This window comes from Aulostomus chinensis, chromosome 1, assembly GCF_037954235.1.
Source record: "Aulostomus chinensis isolate RoL2024-O1b breed Wild chromosome 1, RoL_Achi_v1.0, whole genome shotgun sequence".
Classification (NCBI taxonomy): domain Eukaryota; kingdom Metazoa; phylum Chordata; class Actinopteri; order Syngnathiformes; family Aulostomidae; genus Aulostomus; species Aulostomus chinensis.
The window spans coordinates 21,509,066-21,536,316 of NC_141320.1; the positions used below are offsets into that span (position 1 = coordinate 21,509,066).

The window sequence follows — 27,251 nt, forward strand, 5'->3', positions numbered from 1 at the left end:
TGTTGGAGAGCTCAGTGTGGTCCCTGATGGTCAAGTGGCTAGGATTCGGCGCTCTCACCGCCGCGGCCCGGGTTTGATTCCCGGTCAGGGAATGAGTTATTTAGAGGTTGAGGGAGAGGTGATCAGGTGGTCCACATGATGGTGGAGGTGATGAACTGTGAGTCCATCATGGCTCCACTCTCACCCCCATTGTAGTGTTCTTGGTTCACTCTGCCATGGCCCCATGTTGAAGGGTGACTGTCTCATTCAGGTTCAACCCTTAGTTAGACTCTATTAAGTCACTGACTCCTGCAAGGACAAACTGTAATCCTCCTTAGTAGCTTTGGCTCCTTGCAGCACAGAAAGTCCATTCACTGATGTAGGAACTGGAAAACTTAGAGCTCTGGTCCTCGGTTCCTTGCACCAAAGAAAGGAGGGAAATGCAATCAATGTTGAATTCATTTACATTTCTTATATTTGATCAAAGCTAGAACTTAAGAAGCTGCCATCGACCTTGATGACCAACTCCTTCACTGTGTAGTTCAAAGTCCCTGGTTTGATTTGTGTCAGGACTTCAGAAGCTCCAATCCTCTCTAAATTCTAGTGAGGGTGGAAGAGATTATAAATGAGAGAAGCAGGGCCCTCGCTCAGAACTGAACCAGCTCAGTTGGGAGAGTGTTAGACTGAAGATCTAAAGGTCCCTGGTCCGATCCCAGGTTTCAGCAGAAGAGCAGCATTGACTTTACTTTCCAGTGGAGGAACTGCAGACATGAAGGAAACTAACATCTTGTCCTGTGCATTCTTGTGACATTCAGGACATTTTTGGAGCCTCTTGTTGGATTTTGCCACAGAGAATCAGAGCCAATCAAAAGCATGGAGGACTTTAACATGGAGGACTGAACAAGTCAAGAAAGCATCAGTTTGACCTTCACGGGTGTTTCTGTTCCTGTCTCAATGCTGTAGAAAGAGCCTGAGGAGCTCAGAGGGTAGAGCATCAGACTTTTAATCTGAGGGTCCAGGGTTCAAGTCCCTGTTCAGGTGCTGTGGAGGTTCCAGTGTTTGACAACATGGTACTGGATGAAGCTTAGTGTTGAACAAACTGTCATCATCAAAAGTAGAAGTGTTCTTGTCTTGCCACTGTGAGACTGTTGCTAGGAAAGTGACCAATAATAATTTCATGTGGCATGCAATTAACAAAAGACCTACATTGATGGTTGAGGGGGTGGAGCCTATCCCAGCATCTACAGGCCAGAGGCGGGGTTCACCCTGGACAGGTCGCCAAAACCATTCACACTCACATCTACAGTCAATTTAGAGTGTCCAATCAGCCTCATCCCAAATTACATGTCTTTGGACGGTGGGAAGAAGCCGGAGTACCCAGAGAGAACCCACGCATGCACGGGGAGAACATGCAGATTCTGCACCCGAGCCTGGACTCAAATCCAGAACCTTCTTGCTGTGAGGCCACAGTGCTCACCACTGCACCATCATGCTGCCGTGGTCTCATATACTTTTCTAAATTGTGTTTCTTTCATGTCCTCCTGAGATCAAAGACAGAATTCTAGCTACTGTCAAAGCCCTGATGACATCATCAGGAATTCTGACTTTGATCTGGAGACTCTTGCTTTAATCTGAATTTGATCTGACTAATGTTTAAGTTCAGGTTGCATGATACCGTCCACCTCATTTCTCCTGATGGACTGGTGACCTGTCCAGGGTGAACCCTGCCTCTTGAACAATGTCACCTGGGATCGCCCCCCCCCCCCCATGACCCTTAAAGGATAAGAACAGAAAGTGGATGGAGGGATGGACTCAACACTGAAATCAGCTGATCTGACCCACATTCTAATGTTTCCTGTCCCTCTTTAGGAGTCAATGAGAATAGTAGTGTATATAATAATGTATATCCAACCTTGTAGTATCTTTCCAAAGCTTTTAGTATTTCTTCTTGTTTCTACTTGTAGTTTTAGTGTCTGGATCTTTTCTTTTGATGTCCTGCTGTCTGCTCTTTGCTTTTGGAGCTTCCTTCAACAACTACCAGGCCTCCTGGGTACTGTAGGAAACATGGTCAAGTTCTTCTGACTTCTCCAGGAACGTCCTGCTCACATTGGTCTGTCTTCATTTTGACTCCTCCCACTGCCACAATGACCAGCCTTTATACTCTTGGTGACTGGGGCCCTGGTTGCTGCAGGCCTCAACACCAGCCTGTGGTTGAGAGCAGGGCAGAACAGAACTGACAGTATCTCCCATGCAGGACCTGGGTCAGCACCTGGTGCCAGCTGGGGCAACGTCCTGGAGTTAATTCAGCCTGGAGAACCAGGTGCTGGTTCCTTCTTTTACCAGGCAGGAACGGGCAGCAGATCCAAGATCAGTAGGTGAAGATGTCTGCTTTGACTGGTAGGAGGAAAGAGAGCAGGAGAGCTGGTCAGAGACAAAGACAGATCATGAAGAAGGAGTGCTGTATTCTGCTAGCACATGCTAGTGACAGTCAGAGATCAGGAGTCTCAGCAGGGAAAGATTCATCTCTTATTTCAGAGGACAATTGGACGTTCACTGGAAGACTGTGAATGTTTGAGGGTCAGAGGTGAAAAGTGGACAAGTGCACCTGTTGTGTGTGATGGGGCACCAGCATGGAGGAAGTTGTCAAACATTTTGAGCGAAAAAGCGTGAATCTTCAAGTAAAGAATTAAAATGATTTAGTTAACAATGAGGTCTCTGTCATAAAACAAAAGGAACAACTGACTCCCTCACCATTTCCACCCTCTTCAACAGATTCACATTTCAAAACAACCAGGTTTATTTTGTTCCCTTCTTTTAGCAGAGGATGGTTTTGATCCATCCACCTCTGGGTTCTGGGCCCAGCACGCTTCCTCTGTAAATCCATATTTTGGGTTCTGGCTTGTTCTGCTTTTCATTTTGTGTTTGTATTAAAGTTCTATTGCTGAAAAAAATACTTTTTTGCCTTTTTAAAAACACACACACACACACACACACACACACACACACACACACACACACACTACAGCCAAGCATATAGAATGATACAGTCTGAGGTGGTTTTGACTGGTAGGCACCAGTGTGCACTGTTTGGCACTGAAGTCAGGTGACTGAAGTCATCCAGTCACGTGACTGAAGTCATCCATTCATGTCAGTGATGTCACTCTGCAGGACTGTCATTGCCGTCTCATTCTAGAAAAGAATCCAGACTCCACCTGTGGCTCCATGATAACTGAGGGACCTCTGGTTGGAGGCTGGACGATGATGTTTGGACTGGGGGGGTTAAGATGGTGGGGGCTGTTTCAGTTCTAGTGCTGAAGGCTTTCACCATGACAGTCAGACTCTCCTCTGTCCTTGATGGTCCCTCAAATGTGCAGTGTGGACCTCACACACTGAATTTAGCCTGAAAACTCTTCATGAACAGCAGGAGACTCAGAGTCTCTGTGGCGCTCGGCTGTTAACAGAGAGGCTGGTGGTTGGAGCCCCCCAGGGACCAGGACCAGGCTCTACTGGTGCTGAGGACTCTGTTGATCAGCTGCTGAGTTGCTACTTGATGTCAACATTGGTCTGTTTCATCCTGAGTAGTTTGATCCTAGCAGAGTGGCTGCATCGATGATCTGAATGTGGACGGACAGACTGACCCTCCACAGCAGACGCCTGTCACAGATCTCTGGATGAGACACTTTGAGGTAAAGCCAGGTTCTGCCAGTCCCACTCACATGTTTCAATCACATGTTCAGAGATGGGTTTGTTGTTCCTGAATCCATTTCTTATTTTCTGATCACCTTGTGGATTGTTCATCATTCTCCTCATCACCATACTTTAGGTTGCAGTACGAACACCTGAGTTAGTCTGGGGTTGCAGGAATCATACAGCATCCAAATAATAGCAGGTTGAAACATTTATTTAAAGAGTTTAACATGGTTACACACACACACACACACACACACACACACACACAGCCTTTCTTTGGTATAAAATGGTCTGTCACGTTCTCTCACATTGCACAACAACACAACAAACAAAGACGGCAGGTCCAGTGTGGTCCTGATAAGACCACTGGACTGCAGGGTCCCAGTATCACTGGTGAAAATGGTTTTACCAGCTGGGACCTTGGACAAGAACTTCTCAGAGGAAACTCATCATGGAGGCTCAGTGAAGAAAACTAGACCTGAGCTGCCTGCTGGAACCTAGCAGGTGAAGGACAGAGCTCCACCTCTTTAGAGACACCACCACTGTGGGCTCATGTTGGCAAAAGAAGTGGGTCAGTTTTTGACACACACACACACACACACACACACACACACACACACACACACACACACACACACACACTTGGATATATATGCCTTTAACTGCTTCAATTACTGCAGGAACCAACCAGAACCATCCAGAACCTGAACCTCTATATCTGATCCTGGGTCTGTTTGTTTCCATAGGCTAGCACACGGCACAGGTCGGCCTGGTTTCCAAAAGTTTCTTGGAATCCTTATTATCAATAAAGTATCAAATATTTTGCATAATAAATGCATGCATGGCCTCATATTTTGCCATTTTAACGTGCTTTAAGTTGACGGTGCCCACCTGTCGTGTCAATGTTTCTATGTTTGTCTGTTCTGGTCTGAATGAAAGAGGAGGTTTTCTTGGTCATGTGACGTGGATGAGAGTTCAACTAGAACTTCCTGCTTCAACAGGATTTGAGTTTGTTGGGATTTTGTCAAAGACACCAACCAAACCTCTGAGTGGTGCAGATGTCTGCTGCCTCCTCAGAGCAGACTGGAGCTCAGCCTCACTCACCTGTGGGAGCCCCAGCAGAGCCACCGTGTGATGGAGCTTCAGTTTAGGCTCCAAGGTCCTGGATTGAATTGGTGTTTTGTGTTTTTAGGCCTCCTGGCACCGATGAATGAATGAACCATTGTTCCAGAGGGAGCTGGTGTCAGGTCAGTCCCTGTTTCTACAAGACCTCCTGCTGCAGAGCCACATTGGGAAACACCCATCCATCCATTTTCTTCCACTTATCCTGTTTAGGATTGTGTGTGTGTGTGTGTGTGTGTGTGTGTGTGTGTGTGTGTGTGTGTCAAGTCAAGTCTCAACAAAGTTCTCTCATGACTCTTTCCAAGCAGAGCAGGTCCAGCACCAAACTGCTTCAATGAACCTACACCCAACAATTCTCCACCAGCAGCACATCCTGCAACAGTGGTGATGAAAACCTTCCTTTTAACAGGCAGGAACGTCGAGCAGATCCAGGATCAGTGGGGACGGACGTCTGCTTTGACTGGTTGGGGGGAAAGAGAACAGAAGAGCAGGGCAGAGACAAAGACAGAGAATGCTGTCCTAAAACAAGGACTGTTCAGTCAATGGTAGAGCAGAGTGGAGCAGAGGAAGCGTGCTGGGCCCATAACCCAGAGGTTGATGGATCAAACCATCCTCTGCTAGAAGAAGAAAAATAAAATGAACCTACATCTTTAGAAATGTGTGTCTGTTAAAAAGAGGTTCATAAGGATTTTGTCTTCCTCCACAATCACCAACCATTGTGAGAGTTAACAACAGTCCACTTTCTGACTGAAGCAAAAGTAGACTTCAAAAGGTTTTTCTGATTCAACATAGCAGCTAAATTTCCATTTCCATTTCCTGAACAGGACAGGTTAAAAAAAGGGAATGTCATGACCAAACTGGGAAACATCCATCCATCCATTTTCTTCCACTTATCCTGTTTAGGGTTGTGTGTGTGGGAGGGGTGGGAGGGGTGAGGGGGGTGGGGTGGGGGGTGGGCTGGAGCCTATCAATGTGAAACATTTGAAATTCAGATCCCTTCTTCTTTTCCTGCTCCAGCAGAGTGGCTCAGCAGAAGAGAGCTGGGCCCAGAACCCAGAGGTCAATGGATTGAAACCATGCTCTGCTAAAAGAACAAATAAAATGAACCACAACCAGGCTCTACAATCACTACCCCCCCCCCCCCCCAATCTGGGAGCGAAGGTTTGCACCTACAGCTCTTAAGGAGCTTCCTTGGGCCACTCTCCCCTTTTGGCTCCACCCCCTTTAAGGAAACCACCAGGAAGAGGTGAGGACTGACCGTGACGACTGAAACTGCCACATTTACATGAGACAAACTAGATCAACACTAAATACCAGGCCTTGCACAGTGACTCCCACTGACTGACACTGGGGTCTTCATTTTCCACAGGCAGGATGGCCGGTCCCCCTGTGCTTCCCAGGTCCCTCCCTGGAACACATGGCATAGAAAATGTTTCACATGTTTGCTGATTCAATAAACCTGACCATTAACATGTGTGTGTGCCTCTAATTTACATAAACTGTTAATACCAAGACAAATGCTACCTTCAATTAATCATTTATGTCATGGAACCCTTGGTCTCCATTACATTGGTCAACCAGAGAAGCTTCAACTGGTGACGCTCATTCAACCATGCATGAAGGTCAACCTCCATCATCTGCTGTGCTCCTGAACAGGGGAATTAGCTCAAATGGTAGAGCGCTCGCTTAGCATGAGAGAGGTAGAGGGATCAATGGCCTCATTCTCCAGAATACTTTAACTTGTTCTGTTGATCAGAGGAGCTGCTGGGTGATGAATGCTGATGTTTGTCCACTGGTGTGACAAAGTGTCCCCTGTTACTGAGATGTGGATGAACACCTGCTCAGGTCAAAGCTGCAATCAAACCAGGGACTCTGAACCACACACAGTGAAGGAGTTTGTTATCAAGATTTATGGCAGCTTTGAAACTTCCCACCATCTCCTGAATGTGGAGCAACTTGTCCTGCCAAAACTGTCCCCTCTTCCATTGTTAATAACACCTGTCCTGACTGGCAATCACGCTGGGCTGCAGCGGTGAAAGCGCTGAATGCAGCCAGGATACACAATGACTCAAGCAACACAGGAATCTGTTGACTCAGCTGGAGAAGCAGAGGGTCCACCAAGACCAGCAGACACCTTCATTCTTGATTCTTGATTTCAAGGGCAGCCCCTTGAGATGCACCATCTCATTTTGGAGGGGGTCCTGACAAATAATGACCAACAATACAACAATAATAAAAGTAGATTCTATTTTCAACACAAGGACACACACATCATACACCCAGGTACAGGCCAACAATGTTCCCCAAAGCCCCCCCCCCCCCCATCCAGTATTATACAAAGTATGATCAGAGATCCCACTACAGAAAAGGAGTGGGCCTGTGTTCACATACGCATACATTTAAACACCCATCTAAATAAATACTGCTTCCATGCACCATTAAAGTACACAATGCATATTCATACACAAATATCCACATATTTACAGTACAGAGAACAAACAAGAACAAGTAGAGAGTGAATCCTGGAGAGAAAAGGGGAAGTGCATCAGAAACGAGAGCAGATGTTTGAAAATGCTTGATGATTTGAAGATGAGAAAGGAAGAGAGAGACCAAAGTGAGGAGGAAAGGTTGTTCCAATCTGATGGAGCTTTAAATACAACCGGTCAAAGCAGGAGGCCGTCCCCACTGATCCTGGATCTGCTCGACCTTCCTGCCTGTTAAAAGGAAGGTTTTCATCACCACTGTTGCAGGATGTCCTGCTGGTGGAGAACTGTTGGGTGGAGGTTCATTGAAGCAGTTTGGTGCTGGACCTGCTCTACTAGTAAAGAGTCATGAGAGAACTTTTGTTGTGATTTGGTTCTAACAAATAAAATGACTTGACTTGATTTGGTGCCTCAGGATGAGAAAATTTGGGCACAAAAGTTGGAGTGTTTGTGGAGGTTGTGGATCAAAGTTCTATTTATATACAACACATAAAATCAAACAATGTGAAGCAGGCTAATGAACAATAAATCAAATATAAAAATGCTTTATTTGAAGATCTAGAATATCTTGTGAATATCTGGAGCTTCATTCCAGCAGCAGACCTCCTCAGGTGATGACTTCATATTTGACATGTTTACCATTCAATGAGACTCATTGTCAGTCCATTGAAATCTACTGGTGTTCCTGGTGAGTTGATTTAACAACATGAGCTGACAGAATCTACGTTCAGGTAGGAACCACCACATCCAGGGGTCTGGACCTTTGAGCAGGCAGAGCCATCAAAGTAGCAGACTAAGCTAGCAGACATTAGCATTGAGAAGAAACTGATACCTGAGCCTACTTTTGGGTCTGGTCAGGTGATGACACAATAATATGACATCATTGTCAGACTGACGCCTGCTCAACACTGACCAAACACTGCCCTATTGCATCGTGGGAAATTTCTGCTTGGCTTGTGTCCATCAATACACACAAAGAAATTTATCTCATGCTGCCGTGACCCGGATTCGAACCGGGTTGCTGCGGTCACAACACAGAGTACTGACCACTCTAGGATCAGGGCCTCCTCAACAGCAGTTTGAGCTTCTATGTCTTTGTCTCATTGAGTGTTGCGGCGAACAGCTGTTGAACCGCTGATGCGCGACTGCGGCGGCCCCTGATGCAGGAGACGGGCCAGGCCCCGTTCAGAAGGTGGTGGATATTATTCTTGGTGTTTTTAGGGCATGTTCCCACCCATCTTCACGTGGGTGACAAAAATGGATTTTTTGTAAAGATTTCGGCGCGAGTTCGGCCTGTCAAATCCTGATCGGGGCCAGTTTGGTTGTGTTGTCTGCAGCGCCTGGCGCGCTCAGCGGGAGCGAGTCCGATCATTATAAAGGTGGGTCAAACAATTTAGGTTGAGACGAAGGACGGCACGAGCAGAGCAGACGCAGGTCTTCATTCCACCCGCAGAGCTGTAGAGCATGGATCATGTCAAGGACTAAATGAGGGGAAAGAGAGCAGGAGAGCAGGGCAGAGACAAACACAGAGAATGCTCTTCTACAACAAGGACTGTTCAGTTGATGGTAGAGCAGAGTGGCGCAGAGGAAGCGTGCTGGGCCCATAACCCAGAGGTCGATGGATCAAAACCATCCTCTGCTAGAAGAAGAAAAATAAAATGAACCAGTGTCTTTAGAAATGTGTGTCTGTTAAAAAGAGGTTCATAAGGATTTTTTCTTCCTCCACAATCACCAACCATTGTGAGAGTTAACAACAGTCCACTTCTCACACACACAAACACACAGAGTCCTACTGACTAACCCATGTTTTTCTTCACTTAAACCACCACTGGAGTATTGAAAGAGATTGCATGAGACACCATCAACTTAAATTAAAAACCCCTGACTGCCTTTAATTCCCTCCTGGCTGCAGGAAATTAGACAGACCAGCCCATAGCGGGGCTGCACGGTGGTGCAGTGGTCAGCACTGTGTCCTCATAGCAAGAAGGTCCCGGGTTCGAGTCCCGGCTCGGGCGTGGGATCTTTCTGTGTGGAGTCTCCATGTTCTCCCCGGGCCTGCGTGGGTTCTCTCCAGGTACTCCGGCTTCCTCCCACTGTCCAAAGACATGGACATTAGGGGACTAGGCTGATTGATACTCTAAATTTACTGTAGGTGTGACTGTGAGTGTGAATGTTTGTTCGTCTCTATGTGTTGGCCCTGCGATGGACTGGCGACCTGTCCAGGGTGAACCCCGCCTCTCGCCCGTAGATGCTGGGATAGGCTCCAGCCCCCCCGTGACCCTTACTAGTAAGGAATAAGCAGAAGATGACTATGGATGGCCCACAGAGTGGAGGTGAGACCACAACCATGCTCTACAATCAATATTTACATCAAACCAGCACCATCTCAACAACTGAATCTGACTAAATATATACATGATTCCAGACTACTACACCAACTCAATCATACATCCACATGCATAATCATTCAATGAACCTCGCCTGTGATTGTACCCCCTCCCCCATCTGGGAGCGAAGGTTTGCACCTACAGCTCTTAAGGAGCTTCCTTGGGCCACTCTCCCCTTTTGGCTCCACCCCCTTTAAGGAAACCACCAGGAAGAGGTGAGGACTGACGTGACGACTGAAACTGCCACATTTACATGAGACAAACTAGATCAACACTAAATACCAGGCCTTGCACACTGATTACCACTGACTGACACTGGGGTCTTCATTTTCCACAGGCAGGATGGCCGGCCCCCCTGTGCTTCCCAGGTCCCTCCCCAGAACACATGGCATAGAAAATGTTTCACTTGTTTGCTGATTCAATAAACCTCACCATTAACATGTGTGTGTGCCTCTAATTTACATAAACTTAGTCTGCTACTTTGATGGCTCTGCCTGCTCAAAGGTCCAGACCCAAAAGTAGACTCAGGTATCAGTTTCTTCTCAATGCTCATGTCTGCTAGCTTAGTCTGCTACTTTGATGGCTCTGCCTGCTCAAAGGTCCAGACCCCTGGATGTGGTGGTTCCTACCTGAACGTAGATTCTGTCAGCTCATGTTGTTAAATCAACTCACCAGGAACACCAGTAGATTTCAATGGACTGACAATGAGTCTCATTGAATGGTAAACATGTCAAATATGAAGTCATCACCTGAGGAGGTCTGCTGCTGGAATGAAGCTCCAGATATTCACAAGATATTCTAGATCTTCAAATAAAGCATTTTTATATTTGATTTATTGTTCATTAGCCTGCTTCACATTGTTTGATTTTCTGTGTTGTATATCAATAGAACTTTGATCCACAACCTCCACAAACACTCTTGTCCAACTTTTGTGCCCAAATTTTCTCCTCATGAGGCACCAAATCAAGTCAAGTCATTTTTATTTGTTAGAACCAAATCACAACAAAGTTCTCTCATGACTCTTTACTAGTAGAGCAGGTCCAGCACCAAACTGCTTCAATGAACCTCCACCCAACAGTTCTCCACCAGCAGGACATCCTGCAACAGTGGTGATGAAAACCTTCCTTTTAACAGGCAGGAAGGTCGAGCAGATCCAGGATCAGTGGGGACGGCCTCCTGCTTTGACCGGTTGTATTTAAAGCTCCATCAGATTGGAACAACCTTTCCTCCTCACTTGGGTCTCTCTCTTCCTTTCTCATCTTCAAATCATCAAGCATTTTCAAACATCTGCTCTCGTTTCTGATGCACTTCCCCTTTTCTCTCCAGGATTCACTCTCTACTTGTTCTTGTTTGTTCTCTGTACTGTAAATATGTGGATATTTGTGTATGAATATGCATTGTGTACTTTAATGGTGCATGGAAGCAGTATTTATTTAGATGGGTGTTTAAATGTATGAGTATGTGAACACAGGCCCACTCTTATTCTGTAGTGGGATCTCTGATCATACTTTGTATAATACTGGATGGGGGGGGGGGGGGGGGGCTTTGGGGAACATTGTTGGCCTGTACCTGGGTGTATGATGTGTGTGTCCTTGTGTTGAAAATAGAATCTACTTTTATTATTGTTGTATTGTTGGTCATTATTTGTCAGGACCCCCTCCAAAATGAGATGGTGCATCTCAAGGGGCTGCCCTTCAATCAAGAATCAAGAATGAAGGTGTCTGCTGGTCTTGGTGGACCCTCTGCTTCTCCAGCTGAGTCAACAGATTCCTGTGTTGAGTCATTGTGTATCCTGGCTGCATTCAGCGCTTTCACTGCTGCAGCCTGAGCGGCTGTCAGGACAGGTGTTATTAAGGATGGAAGAGGGGACAGTTTTGGCAGGACAAGTTGCTCCACATTCAGGAGATGGTGGGAAGTTTAAAGCCTGGTGACAAACTCCTTCACTACCTGTGTGGTTCAAAGTCCCTGGTTTGATTGCAGCTTTGACCTGAGCAGGTGTTCATCCTCATCTCAGTAACAGGGGACACTTTGTCACAGCAGTGGACAAACATCAGCATTCATCGCCCAGCAGCTCCTCTGATAAACAGAACAAGTTAAAGTATTCTGGAGAACGAGGGTATGGATCCCTCTCCCTCTCACATGCTAAGCTAGCACTCTACCATTGGAGCTAAGTCCCTGCTAATGAGCACAGCAGATAATGCAGGTTGACCTTCATGCATGGTTGGATGAGCGTCACCAGTTGGAGCTTCTCTGGTTCAACAAACCCTTGGGACCAAGACAGGAATTGGAACCTGTGCAGGTCCAGACCCATACTGAAGTTGGTGGAGACAATTGTTTAAACCAGGGACTGAATGAAAAGACTTGCCCAGACTCCAGCTCACTCTTCTGAACCGACCCCTCATCTCTGTGTGGAGTAAACATCAGAGGTGGGGGGTGCAGGTTCTGCTTTGACCTCTGACCTCCTGAGGTAAAGCAGTGGAGATGTTGAGCTTGAAGGAGTTGACGGCCTCCTTCATCTTCTCATTGGTTTGCGAAACTCAGCATCATGAAGTGTTGCTGAAATTCAACATGTCAGCTGAGGCCAGAGATTCCTGCGTTCCCTGAGTCCTTGAGTGTCGTCTCTGTTGTTTGAAAGCACAAAGCTGTTCCTGATGGTCCAGTGTGTCCGATTCTGGGCTCTCACAGCTGTAACTGGGGTTTGAGCTCCGTTAAGGGACTGGTTTTGTGGAGAGAACCAAGCAGAAGAATTGACAGTTTCAGCAGGAAAGGTGACCATTGCTCCACAACCTCAGTCCCAGGATTCAGTCCTGCTTCACCCAGCATGGCCCTATGATCAACAGAAATGAACTGCCAGTGGAGGTCCTCAGTAATCCAGGTCATGGTTTCTCTAGATTGCTGTGTTGTAGTCAGAACACTTGCAAATATCAGCCTCTTTCCTCCATGATCTCTCATTCTTTCTGTTCTCTCCATTTCTCCTCTTTGTTTCTACTCCTTGCTGACTGTTGTTCCTCATTTGTGGCAGAGTTCAGTCAGTGGACCGGACATTTTGCCACTGCACTGTCCATCATCAGGGCATTTAACATCCAGGACTGGCTCCCAGATCATCGCCATGACCTCATCCCCTGCACCAGTGGACAGTTCATCAAGGATGGCAAACATGTGGGTCTCAATTCTCCTCCATCTTTGTAGGTTGGTTACATTTCCTCCTGGTCTTTAATCCATCTTTAGTTGACATTTTTCTGTTGAGCCCAGTTTGTTGACTGCCAGGCTGTCTTACTTTTCAATGGCACAGCAGCAGACAGCAAGAGGGTTGCTATGGTGCAGTTGGTAAAATCCCTATCTATGGTCTGCAGAAATATGCTGGGAGTTCTTTTTTATTACGAACCAGAATTCAAGGACTGACCAAGGAAACCAAAGCACAGAATTTAGAGATCAAAGAAAGAAATCAAAGAACGAACCTGAAGATCAGGAAATGGCACAGATCAATTAGATCCATGGACTCATCAGTGAAGGTTTTCTTTGGTTCACGGTCACTTGTTGTCGTACTGGTGTGATGATGTCAGACCCTTCACATTCAGTTCAAACAGACTCCAAAGTGTAGCTGTGATGCGGAGGGCAGCAGCCTTGTGCTTGGTTCCGTCATGGTTCTCTGCATTGTTAGCAAACTCACCAAAGACCTCCCTGAAAGCAGGATCATTTTCCCAGAGTGCTTTTTTAACCAAGTACCAATTTGTCCCTCTTTAAAAACAACAAACAAAGATGAGGTCAGACTGAGATGGACGAGATGATATGGATGTGATTTATGGCTTTCAAACACCAAATATTCAATTTTTCTTCAGGGCTTTTGAGAGGTTCTGGGTAATGAATGAAAATTTAAGTTGGACAAAAACGACATGCGGGGTCACTGTGTGTGTTTCACAAGTTTCACCTGGAACCAAACAACCTTGGAGGGTAAAAGCTCCAATCATAGCCACTCAGATGCAGCAGCAGAAGAAGCTGTCATCCACCCTGACAGTCAGAGCATCAAGTCAAGGAAACATCACCATCTTGTAGTTCCAAACCTCCACCTGTCAGATTCAGCTACTTCTTATTGTGGGACTTTAAATTTGAACACAATGGAATTTGGACAAGGAGTTTTCCTTCCAGTCCAAACATCATCGTCCAGCCTCCAACCAGAGGTCCATCAGTTATCATGGAGCCACAGGTGGAGTCTGGGTTCTTTTCTAGAATGAGACGGCAATGACAGTCCTGCAGAGTGACATCACTGACATGAATTGATGACTTCAGTCACATGACTGGATGACTTCAGTCATGACTGGATGACTTCAGTCACGTGACTGGATGACTTCAGTCACATGACTGGATGACAGTGTAGATTCCAATGTAGAGGTTGGGGAAATAGTCTCTGAGAATCCAGCTTGAACCAACGCCCCCCTTGTTTTTCAAAAACCCAAACAGCGACCATCAGTCTCCCTCCAATCTTGTACTGGGTTCAATGTTGCTGTTCCATTTTGCAGCAGTAGGTGTCGCTGTGATACCAGGTTCAATTCAAGATTCCCAACTCCAGTTCATGCTGGTGACCTCAGTGGCAGGTAAAATGGTGCTTCAGTGGATCATGTGATCAACTCATGTGTGTCCTCACTGCTCCACAGGTCTGTCAAATGTTCTGTAAAATAGTTGGACCCAGCAGAGCTGCTAGATTAGGAGTTGATGGAGTCGTTGCAGATACCAGGGTCCAAAGTCCAGCTTGAACCTGGTTTGTGCAGTTCTTTGTCAAGCTAGCAGCCATTCTCTTCTTTTCACATGGCCGTGTCTCCTGATGACTCAGGACCAGTTGATGTCCATTTACCTGTCATGGTGACAGAGAACTTTCTCCAGCTCAACCAGGACAAAACTGAGGTCTTAATTAAAGCTGGAGGCAGCATTGTTAGGACCTGAGCCTCCTCCCGTCCACCGCAGCCAAGGAGCAGGAGTTGGCCACGGACAAACACAACTCCACTTTCAAAGCCTGTCAGAGACGTGCTGGAGGCTCCACCGAGATTTGAACTCGGATTGCTGGATTCAAAGTCCAGAGTGCTAACCGTTACACCATGGAACCTGTCCAAAGAAGATGTGATTGAGACGAAATATGGCACTAATCATGTAGGAGGGACTACAGTGGTCATCTGGTTTTAATTTTCACAAACAAATACGGTTGAAAACTTTGAGACAGTGACACAGAGCTCTTATTTGAAGGACCATGGGATGGGAAATATCCCAGACCTCTGAGATCAGAGCGCTCACTTTGATCTCAGGGTCCTGACTTTGGGGGTCCTTCCTTTGGTCTTCAAATACTTGTGGTTTTTATTGGCAGAACTTTCAACTTGCATGCAAAAAGAGAATCACAGTCAATTTTAACCCAGCAGACAGTGTTTATTTCTAATGAATCAGACAATCGCACAAATGAGAATGAAAGGAAAAAACAATAAAATGTTTTAAAAACCTTCTCCACTCTAAAGCTTTTTAAAGTTCATTTGAAGGTTCAAAGGTGGTGGTGAGGAGGTCACCCTGATCCTCCCTGTCGTCACTGCCAGGATTCTTTCTTCTGGTGCTGTGGTTCTTCTGATGAAGGGGGCGTGATGTTTGCCGTCTCAGGCTCCACCAAATGTCCTCTTTAGGACGCCACAATGTGGCCTCTTCACTGCTCCATCTTCCCTGCATCGGAGACACCAGGGTTCCTCCTGGTGCCGACCCCATCGTCCTTCTACCCAATGGTGCGGCCATGGATCCTCAGAGGAGGCTGGGATCCTTCTTCTCATCAGAGCCACAGTTTTTCCTGGAGGGAACAACAGGAGCTTTGTTGTAATGTTTTGCTCGGTGTTTCCTGCTCAGAGCGTCAGGATCTGTGACGCCATCTTGTGGTAGGGGGTCATCATCTTATTGTGTGGTAGTGGATTCATTGATCTGCTGTTTCAACACATTCAAGTTCATTATCCATCCATCCATCGTCGTCTTCCGCTTATTCCTTACTGGTAAGGGTCGCAGGGGGGGTGGAGCCTATCCCAGCGTCTACGGGAGAGAGGTGGGGTACACCCTGGACAGGTCGCAAGTCCATCGCAGGGCCAATATACAGAGACGAACAACCATTCACACCTACGGTCAATTTAGAGTGTCCAATCAGCCTCGTCCCCAAATTGCATGTCTTTGGACGGTGGGAGGAAGCTGGAGTACCAGAGAGAACCCACGCAGGCATGGGGAGAACATGGAGACTCCACACAGAAAGATGGCCCTGGCAGACACAATCCTAATGTAACCAATTATTTTAAAATGACAGTAACAAGTAATAAATAACACATTACAGCTGTTCAGTAACTTGCCCAACACTGGTTTGTGAGTGGGTGTTGTCCTGTATTGGCAGCAAAAACTCCTTGAAAGTTTTGTCTTCAAAGAAAAGTGTCCTTTTCATGTTGAGCTGTGGACATCAGCTGACTGCTTCTGTTGACGCTGCCTTGTTGGCAGGAAAAGCCTGAGCCAGAATGAAGAGGGAGTTCAAGGCAGTAGGTTTCACTGCAGAGTTTAGGCCTCCATCCAGCAAGGAACCAGAATGATGATGTCAGCACTCCTCCAGCACTGCTATGCAGCTTAGAGAGGTCGGAGAACCACATGACTTCTCTCACTTGTTATTGATGTTTATCCCTATCAAGAGATAATTGATGTCATGTATATATTTGGATATTGATGTGTCATTCATGTTACATAAAACATGATAATAATAATGTTCCTTTTGGGAATTAATTTTTTGGAGTGCAAGTAGAAAATGTAGGAGCCACACATTCAACTGAGCTGCAAAGTTCTGAAGTAGGCAGCATTTATTGTTCCCACAGGTTGATAACTGACTTGAGGTGGTGACACGGAGACGTGGACACAACAAACGATGAGCTGATTCAGAGACACGAGGCAGAAAAAGGAGGATGAACAAGTTACTGGTGGAGTAAAACATTCAGGAACATCCAGGCCCAAAGACAAGAGAAGGCAAAGCTCCAGGAGTCTTTGATCTCTGAATTCTGTGCATTGATCTCCTGCTTCAGTCTTTGATCTCTGAATTCTGTGCATTGATCTCCTGCTTCAGTCTTTGATCTCTGAATTCTGTGCATTGATCTCCTGCTTCAGTCTTTGATCTCTGAATTCTGTGCATTGATCTCCTGCTTCAGTCTTTGATCTCTGAATTCTGTACATTGATCTCCTGCTTCAGTCTTTGATCTCTGACTGATTCTAAACTCATCAAAGGATCACATCAGCATCTTGGTCCAGACTCCAGATGGTGATTTTACCAAGTGCACTGCAGCAGTCCTTGTTGCTGTCTGCTGTTGGGTCACAGCAAAGTAAGGAAACAGCCTGACGGTCCTCAGGAGGAAATTCAACAGCCTCTAAAGATGGAGGTGAATCTAGATCTGCTCATGTTTGCTGTCCTTGATGAACTTGGGCGGTACTCTGGTGCAGGGATGAGGTCATGGAGCTGATCTGGTGCAGGGATGAGGTCATGGAGCTGATCTGGGAGCAGTCCTGATGTCAAATGGACAAAATGTGTCAACATCAAATAAAATTGTAAACCTATTTGAAGCCTTATTTTGTGTTTGATGGACATTTTTTCAATCTCTAATGACCGTTTTAACTGAACCTGCTGGATCCTGTGGTGCCTGATGAGGAGACAACTTGAGTACAAAGTTGAAGAGGAGGGTTTTTGGAGGGGAGGGGATTTTACTTATTTTTGCAGTGTTGTAAATCAAAATAATTGCAATTAAATGATAGAATTTTCTCCAAATTTCCTGACTAAGATGGATTCCAAACCAAATCAGCTGTCACAAGGGAAAGTCTGCATGTACACACACACACACACACACACACACACACACACACACAGACTCACACACACACACACACACACACGCACACACACACACACACGCACACACACAGGTTTGCACAGCTATCCTAGTTCGGACATTAATTTCCATTTCATGTACAGTTTCACCTTAATCCTAATCCTCACCAAAGGATGTCTAATCCCTAATCTGAACCTAAACTCTACTCAGACCTAAACTCTAAAAGACAAATTACTTTGTCTTTGGTCCCTGTGAGGATGAGGAGTCCTGATCACGTTCTATAGAGAAATGGTCTCCAATAGAAAAACAGATAAGACAAGAAATGCATGTAACACACACACACACACACACACACACACACACACACACCAACTGACATTCCCAGGGACTAAACCAAACCAATTCCTACTTAACCCTAAGCTCCACCTCAGTTCTAGATGAGACTGGTAGAACATGGAACCTTCCCATCAGCTTCACCACCACTGGAGTATCTGGTCAACACCAGAATGGTGGAGACAAGACAACATGCGACCAATCCTCTCTCTCTCCCTCATCATCAGCTGCTGCAGCCCTTGAAAGAAAACCTTTGACACATGGACCTACAGTAGGAGCAGGTGTTGTCTCCTCTGGAACAGCAGTTTAACGTTGTTGGCAGGACTGGAACCTGAGCAGGGAGACCCCAATGGATTTCTAGTCCATCGCCTTCACCACTCGGCCACAACAACTACACTCCCACACATGAGTAGAGGATTGATATTCAACAATTTATATTTATTGAAGCATAGTAGGTTTTTTATCTTCTCACAAACACAAACTATTTGTGTGTGTGTGTGTGTGTCAGTGGTTTTGATGGAGTAGTGAAGAGGATAGGATAGTGAGGATTTCTCCATTTTTGTCGTCACTCTGCAACTAATTTTCAGTTGAACTCACAAGAATGAACAAACTTTGACATGTTTCTTTCTTTTGTGTGTCAACAACTTTGGTCTTGACAGCTCCTGACAAACACACCACACACACTCTACAGTTCTAATCTGTTGAGAACATGAAACGTGCGGCCCCAGTGACCCTGCAGGACATTTTTGTCCATTTTAAATTTTGATTCATGACCCAGAACCTCTCAAAACCCCAGAAAAATAAAGGTTTGGGTGCATTAAAGACATAAATAATAACAACATCATGTTTCAAGGTTTTCTTCTATCAAATTATTTCCAACAAGATGAGGGAATTCCTAAAATGTTTCAGTTGTTGAATTCTCAGCAGCCTAAAGGTCAACCTGCATCATCTGCGGTGCTCCTTAACAGAGGAATTAGCTCAAATGGTAGAGTGCTAGCTTAGCATGTGAGAGGTAGAGGGATCCATGCCCTCATTCTCCAGAATACTTTAACTTGTTCTGTTGATCAGAGGAGCTGCTGGGTGATGAATGCTGATGTTTGTCCACTGCTGTGATAAAGTGTCCCCTGTTACTGAGATGAGGATGAACACCTGCTCAGGTCAAAGCTGCAATGAAGTCAAGTCATCACCCTATAAAGCACCAAATAACAAAAGTTACACTTTACAAGTAGAACAGGTCCAGTTCAACACTCCTTAACTGAATTTACACCCAACAATTCTTCATGAGCAAGCACATCCTAGCTTAGGCCCAACTTTTCTTGGCACTCTCCCAGATGCTTGGGAGCTGCTGGGGAAGCGCTAGTTAGGCCTAAGCTAGGAGCTAAGCTAAGTTGGTCTACACCAGCTAGTGAGGGCTGGCTAGCTCTCGCAGCTTTTGGTGCAGAGCTGCTGCAGGTCCAATTCAACATCGCTAAGCCTCACCTCCAACACAACAAGAAAACTACATTTAACACACTTATCAGTATCACTAAAGGAGGCAGAGGAGGAAGAAAACATGTGGCACTCTGAGCAGGAGAGAGGAGGACAAGAGGGAGAAGCCATCGTTAGCTTAGCGTGTTTACAAGGCAGAAAGACTGTTGCTACCAGAATGATGGTCTTTTAAACTTCAGCCAAATAAAGCAGTTAGGTATTAATTTTTGGTGGGTAATTAGTCAAGGAAATAAGGAATTAGCAGGGAGGATCACACTTTAGCGAGCACAATGAAGCAAGGCTCTACGTTCAGCAACACAGAAAAAGGACTTGAGGTCACACGCTTCCTGAAACCAAGGTCAAAAATCCAGGACGGACGAAGGGGAGGACGACAAAGACAAAGACACAAGAAACAGAGATAATAACCATCAACTCCATAACAACCATAACAAATATAACCATACAGAACATATATATCAAATATAACAAGAAAGGCATTAAAAGATATGTCACCTCTGGTCAAATACCCTGATTTGCATTTGTGTCTGTCAGCATTTTCATTTTCATGTTAAAGCCTCCAGAATGAGGGGATGAATGCTGCAAAATGGAACAGCAACATTGAACCAAGTACAGGATTGGTGGGAGACTGATGGTCGCTGTTTGGGTTTTTGAAGAACAAGGAGGGCATGGGTTCAAGCTGGATTCTCAGAGACTATTTCCCCAACCTCTACATTGGAATCTGCACTGCCATCCAGTCACATGACTGAAGTCATCCAGTCACATGACTGAAGTCATCCAGTCATGTCAGTGATGTCACTTGGCAGGACTGTCATTGCCATCACATTATAGAAAAGAATCCAGACTCCACCTGTGGCTCCATGATAACTGATGGACCTCTGGTTGGAGGCTGGACGATGATGTTTGGACTGGAAGGAAAACTCCTTGTCCAAATTCCATTGTGTTCAAGTTTAAAGTCCCACAATAAGAAGTAGCTGAATCTGACAGGTGAAGGTTTGGAACTACAAGATGGTGATGTTTTCTTGACTTGATGCTCTGACTGTCAGGGTGGATGACAGCTTCTTCTGCTGCTGCATCTGAGTGGCTATGATTGGAGCTTTTACCCTCCAAGGTTGTTTGGTTCCAGGGGAAATTTTAGAATTCCAGTCCCCAACCTGGGCTGTTCTGAAACTCTTCTCCTGAATCACTCCTGAGCTGCAGCAAGAACAAATACCAGTGCCAACCAGATCAACTTCATGGCTGCTAACAGCCTCAGACACTTGATTTCCATCAATCTGGAGCCAAGAAGGCCCTCACCTGTGGTTCTCCTCCAGGAGGGTCCAGGTTCTGCCATTGGGGCTCCTGGTGCCACTGCCAGAGAGCCTCAGCTGCACACTGCAACATTTCAACAGGAGATTGACATTCCTTCAAATGTCCTGACATCTGATTCCAATGGTTCTGTTCCATATTTATATTTTAAAATAAATCACACAATGAAAGCTGCCTCAGCTGGTTTAAGAGAGAGAACAAGCTAAGAGATCTGAAACCAGTAAAATATGCTTTTCTGTGTGCAAACTAGTGAGGGGCATGGAAGGATATTTTACCACCAATCCAGAACCCAGACTTTAGTCATGTGATGAGATGGCGACTCTGATTATGAAGTTACTGGACAAAATGTGAATTGAGAGAAAACACATTTCTTCAGCAGACTTTGATCCAACATTGAAGTTAAGAGTTTGGTGGCTGCTCCATGTTGGAGGAAACCAGGCGATGTTGGACCGTCACAGGGAAGCTCCTTTGCTGCCAGTTCAACCACTCACTCCCATCAGTGGAGAGCAGCTTCAACTGGGTTTGGAATGTACCATTGTGGATGCATAGGAATGTGGAGAAAATGTCCTTTGTCAGAAGTGGGATTCGAACCCACGCCTCCAGGAGAGACTGCGACCTGAACGCAGCGCCTTAGACCGCTCGGCCATCCTGACTGACACTGAAAGTTGCAGACTTCAATATCAAATGAATTCATTCACTGACAAAGTAGAATTTTTTCCACAGGAGCTACTGGCTCCTTAGTCGTTACATTTATTGTTAACATTAAACACACAGTCTGTGTTCATGGCAGTAAGAAATGAACCAGAACATTTGAACCACGTAACATCTCTTGATCAGTTTGGTACATGGGACACATTCCAGACAGGAAGGTCCTTCTGAGACTTGAAATGGGATCACTGGATCCAGAGTTCTCACCCTTCCACCCTGGAACCAAACACAAGGAGGAGGTTCCTCTAAATACAACTTGACATCACCTGCAATCAACCTGTTGATATTTGGAGGTTCATCTTGCTCTTGTTCCAGACTACATTGGCAAAAGGATCATGAACCACAAGGAAATCATGGAACTCCAGATTGATTCAGGACTTTCTAACTCCATCGTATGACCTGGGAGCAAAGACTGGCCAGGCCTTCCTTAATTTATCAGTTAATTACTGCTTCAACAAACATGCCACTTAATTAAGTTACCAGAATTTCTCTTATTGAAAAACCCTCCAGCCTGATTTCTTGACATGACATGAAAAATTCTCCAAGAACCCACAGTTGGGTGGAAAGATACCAGGTTAACCAGGAGGAGTCCTGCTCCTGAACCATGGATGGAACAAAGTCCACTGGAAAACTCAGCAGTTCCTGAGTGCCAGATCCATCCGGGAGCTTGGGTCTCCACTTGACTGTGGTGATCCATGAGATCAAGGAGGACAGAGGGAAGAAGGATCCTGTTGGAGATCTCCTCCCTTCTTCCTCCACTTCACTACTACTTGGATGTCAGGAATATGAGGTACTTTACTCAAATGACGTATTAGGAGTTTCCTGTTTGACAAGAAGGAAGTCAGAGGTTCATCCCTCACTTGTTGGTGGTGCCCTCAACCTGCTGAGAGCATCACTTAGTTCTCTACAGAGAAACATGGCAGCTCTGCTGAAGGCTGCAGGAAACCTGCTGGAACTGAGACTTGGACTCAGGTCACTGGATTCAAAGTCCAGGGTGCCAACAGGTCCACCAGGGCATCTGTGCTTTACTTACCATGTAAAAAGGACCACAGTGGTCGTCTGGTTTTAATTTAACAAACAAATATGGTTGAAAACTTTGAGACAGAGACACAGGGCTCTTATTTGAAGGGCCATGGGATGGGAAATATCCCAGACCTCTGAGATCAGAGCGCTCACTTTGATCTCAGGGTCCTGACTTTGGGGGTTCTTCCTTTGGTCTTCAAATACTCGTGGTTTTTATTGGCAGAACTTTCAACTTGCATGCAAAAAGAGAATCACAGTCCATGGAAACCCAGCAGACAGTGTTTATTTCTAATAAATCAGACAATCGCACAAATGAGAATGAAAGGAAAAAACAATAAAAGGTTTTAAAATCCTTCTCCACTCTAAAGCTTTTTAAAGTTCATTTGAAGGTTCAAAGGTGGAGGTGAGGAGGTCACCCTGATCCTCCCTGTCGTCACTGCCAGGATTCTTTCTTCTGGTGCTGTGGTTCTTCTGATGAAGGGGGCGTGATGTTTGCTGTCTCAGGCTCCACCAAATGTCCTCTTTAGGACGCAACAATGTGGCCTCTTCACTGCTCCATCTTCCCTGCATCGGAGACACCAGGGTTCCTCCTGGTGCCGACCCCATCGTCCTTCTACCCAATGGTGCGGCCATGGATCCTCAGAGGAGGCTGGGATCCTTCTTCTCATCAGAGCCACAGTTTTTCCTGTAGGGAACAACAGGAGCTTTGTTGTAATGTTTTGCTCGGTGTTTCCTGCTCAGAGCGTCAGGATCTGTGACGCCATCTTGTGGTAGGGGGTCATCATCTTGTTGTGTGGTAGTGGATTCATTGATCTGCTGTTTCAACACATTCAAGTTCATTATCCTACAAGTCAAAGTACATTTGGTGTGGAGTTTTAGTTTCTGGCCTCAATCATAACGTGTGCCTTTCTTCTTCATGAACATTTCTCAGCTTTGTAAGTTTATTCTAGTTTTTCTTCCTCACTTTTCTATTCCATTGTTGTTGAAGATTCGACTGCAGGTTGGAGTTCCCTGTTGACTGAAGCAGAAACAGGAACAACAAGCTGGAGGCTGTCAGAGCTCCAAGTTGGGGGCTGATATTAAAGTAGGAGATGAACACATCCAGGTTAGCATCCCTCTCAGAAGCTGCTACTTTACCTCTTCAGAATACAGCAGCCTAGCATAGCTTCATCTGGCCAGTTAGTGGCCCACTTTGATGTCTGGGATATCAGGTTCAAGGTTCTTCACAGCTCTGAATGAAGGCTTTCTAAAGTGTTAACCAGTACTCCAGTTGTAAAAAACAATCAGGGGGGATGGTAGATTTTGATGTTTAGGAACAGATCATTTGTGCTGATGACAGCGCATCAGGTGAGAGACCAACAGTGTACCCTTACTCCTCTAAAACAACAAGCATGCTATGGATATTACCTGTCTGCTACTCCTGTCATTGATCTTGACCAAGCCCCCAGGCTGACACTGCTAACACTGCTCCTACATAGTTAGAGTCAAATGCAGAGGACATTTTCCCACCGGGTGCAAGTGCAATTTCATACTCATGCTACCTATAAATCTGGGAATTCTTCTATATTTTGAAACAAAACATTCTCAAGTCAAGTCCATTTTAATGAAAGTGCAAGAGCAAAAGAATGAAACAAATGTACTGTGGCAGGATGGCGCTACACTCCCCACCATGAGGGGCAGTGTGGCAGACGATAGTGAGTGGTCACCTAGAAGAAGACCTGGTCCGACCCTTCTCCGTCCTTTCAAATTCCTCTCCCTCCTTTACGGAGCCGACAGCCGTGCGTGGTGGCGTCTCGCTGGTCAGCAGATCGGTTACAAACAAAGGTACCTCAAAACCTCAAAATAATGCTACAGTGATGTCGGAAGAATTGCTCATGATCTCAAAATGATGCGACAGTGATGTAGTAAGAATTGCTAATAAACTCAAAATGATGCTAACAGTAATGTAGTGATAGTTGCGAATAAACTCAAAGTGATGTTGACAGTCATGTACTAAGAGTTGCTACGAACCTCAAAATAATGCGACAGTGATGGAGTGATAGTTGCTAATAAACTCAGTGATGTTTAAAGAAATGTAGTAAATGTTTCGAACAACCTCAAAGTGATGCTGACAGTCATGTAGTAAGAGTTGCTACTTGCCACAAAACAATACTAAAGTGATGTCGGAAGAATTGCTAATGAACTCAAAATGATGCTAACAGTAATGTCGTGAAAGATTCGAACAACCTCAAAGTGATGCTGACAGTCATGTAGTAAGAGTTGCTACGAACCTCAAAATAATGCAACAGTGATGTCAGAAGAATTGCTAAAGATCTCAAAATGATGCGACAGTGATTTAGTAAGAATTACTAATGAACTCAAAATGATGCGAACAGAAATGGAGTGAAAGTTTCGAATAACCTCAAAGTGATGCTGACAGTGATGTAGTAAGTGTTGCTATGAACTTCAAAATAATGCGACGGTAATGTAGTAAAAGTTGCTACGAACCTCAAAACATTGCGACAGTGATGTCAGAAGAATTGCTAATGAACTCAAAATGATGCTAACAGTAATGTAGTGATAGTTGCTAATTAACTCAGTGATGCTTGCAGTCATGTAGTAAGTGTTTCGAACAACCTCAAAGTGATGCTGACAGTCATGTAGTAACAGTTGCTTCTAACCTCAAAATGATGCTAACAGTAATGTAGTGATAGTTGCTAATAAACTCAGTGATGCTTACAGTAATGTAGTAAGTGTTTCGAACAACCTCAAAGTGATGCTGACAGTCATGTACTAAGAGTTGCTACGAACCTCAAAATAATGCGACAGTTATGTAATAAAAGTTGCTACGAACCTCAAAATATTGCGACAGTGATGTCGGAAGAATTGCTAATGATCTCAAAATGATGCGACAGTGATTTAGTAAGAATTGCTAATGAACTCAAAATGATGCTAACAGTAATGGAGTGAACGTTTCGAATAACCTCAAAGTGATGCTGACAATCATGTAGTAAGAGTTGCTACGAACCTCAAAATAATGCGACAGTGATGTCAGAAGAATTGCTAATGATCTCAAACTGATGGGAAAGTGATGTCCTAAGAATTGCTAATGAACTCAAAATGATGCTAACAGTAATGTAGTGATGGTTGCTAATAAACTCAGTGATGCTTACAGTAATGTAGTAAGAGTTGCTACGAACATTTAAATAATGCAACAGTAATGTAGTAAGAGTTGCTAGAACGTCAAAATAATGCGACAGTGATGTCAGAAGAATTGCTAATGATCTCAAAATGATGCGACAGTGATGTCGGAAGAATTGCTAATGAAATCAAAATGATGCTAACAGTAATGTAGTGATAGTTGCTCATAAACTCAGTGATGCTTACAGTAATGTAGTAAGAGTTTCGAACAACCTCAAAGTGATGCTGACAGTCATGAAGTAAGAGTTGCTACTAACCTCAATTTAATGCAACAGTGATGTCGTAAGAATTGCGAATAAACTCAAAATGATGCTAAAAGTAATGTAGTGATAGTTGCGAATGAACTCAAAGTGATGCTAACAGTAATGTAGTAAGAGTTGCTACGAACCTTTAAATAATGCGACAGTAATGTAGTAAGAGTTGCTACGAACCTCAAATAATGCGACAGTGATGTTAGAAGAATTTCTAAAGATCTCAAAATGATGCGTAAGTGATTTAGTAAGAATTGCTAATGAAGTCAAAATGATGCTAACAGTAATGGATTGAACGTTTCGAATAACCTCAAAGTGATGCTGACAATCATGTAGTAAGAGTTGCTACGAACCTCAAAATAATGCGACAGTGATGTCGGAAGAATTGCTAAAGATCTCAAAATGATGCGACAGTGATTTAGTAAGAATTGCTAATGAACTCAAAATGATGGTAACTGTAATGGAGTGAAACTTTCGAATAACCTCAAAGTGATGCTGACAGTCATGTAATAAGTGTTGCTACGAACCTCAAAACAATGCGACAGTAATGTAGTAAGAGTTGCTACGAACCTCAAAATAATGCGACAGTGATGTCGGAAGAATTGCTAATGAACTCAAGATGATGCTAACAGTAATGTAGTGATAGTTGCAAAGAAACTCAGTGATGCTTACAGTAATGTAGTAAGAGTTTCGAACAACCTCAAAGTGATGCTGTCAGTCATTTAGTAAGAGTTGCTAATGAACTCAATTTAATGCTACAGTGATGTCGTGAGAATTGCTCAACAACTCAAAATGATGCTAACAGTAATGTAGTGATAGTTGCTAATAAAGTCAAAGTGATGCTGACAGTTATGTAGTAAGAATTGCTAATGATCTCAAGATGATGCTAAAAGTAATGTAGTGGTAGTTGCTAATCAAGTCAGTGATGCTTACAGTAATGTAGTAAGTGTTTCGAAAAACCTCAAAGTGATGCTGACAGTCATGTAGTAAGAGTTGCTACGAACCTCAAAATAATGCGACAGTAATGTCGTAAGAGTTGCTACGAACCTCAAAATATTGCGACAGTGATGTCGGAAGAATTGCTAATGAACTCAAAATGATGCTAACAGTAATGGAGTGAAAGTTTCGAATAACCTCAAAGTGATGCTGACAGTCATGTACTAAGAGTTGCTACGAACCTCAAAATAATGCGACAGTGATGTCAGAAGAAATGTTAAAGATCTCAAAATGAAGCGACAGTGATTTATTAAGAATTGCTAATGAACTCAAAATGATGCTCACAGTAATGGAGTGATAGTTGCTAATCAACTCAGTGATGCTTACAGTAATGTAGTAAGTGTTTCGAACAACCTCAAAGTGATGCTGACAGTCATATAGTAAGAGTTTCTACGAACTTCAAAATAATGCGACAGTGATGTCAGAAGAATTGCGAAAGATCTC

At 44.6% G+C, this 27,251-nt stretch overlaps 2 non-coding genes across 2 annotated transcripts; both read right to left on the reverse strand.

The window, feature by feature from the left end:
- Positions 1-14,687: 14,687 nt before the first annotated feature.
- On the reverse strand, positions 14,688-14,759 carry trnaq-uug (transfer RNA glutamine (anticodon UUG)). Its single transcript has one exon. It is a non-coding gene; the product is annotated as a tRNA-Gln (tRNA).
- A 6,460-nt stretch (positions 14,760-21,219) lies between these two features.
- On the reverse strand, positions 21,220-21,302 carry trnal-cag (transfer RNA leucine (anticodon CAG)). Its single transcript has one exon. It is a non-coding gene; the product is annotated as a tRNA-Leu (tRNA).
- Between the last annotated feature and the right edge of the window lie 5,949 nt (positions 21,303-27,251).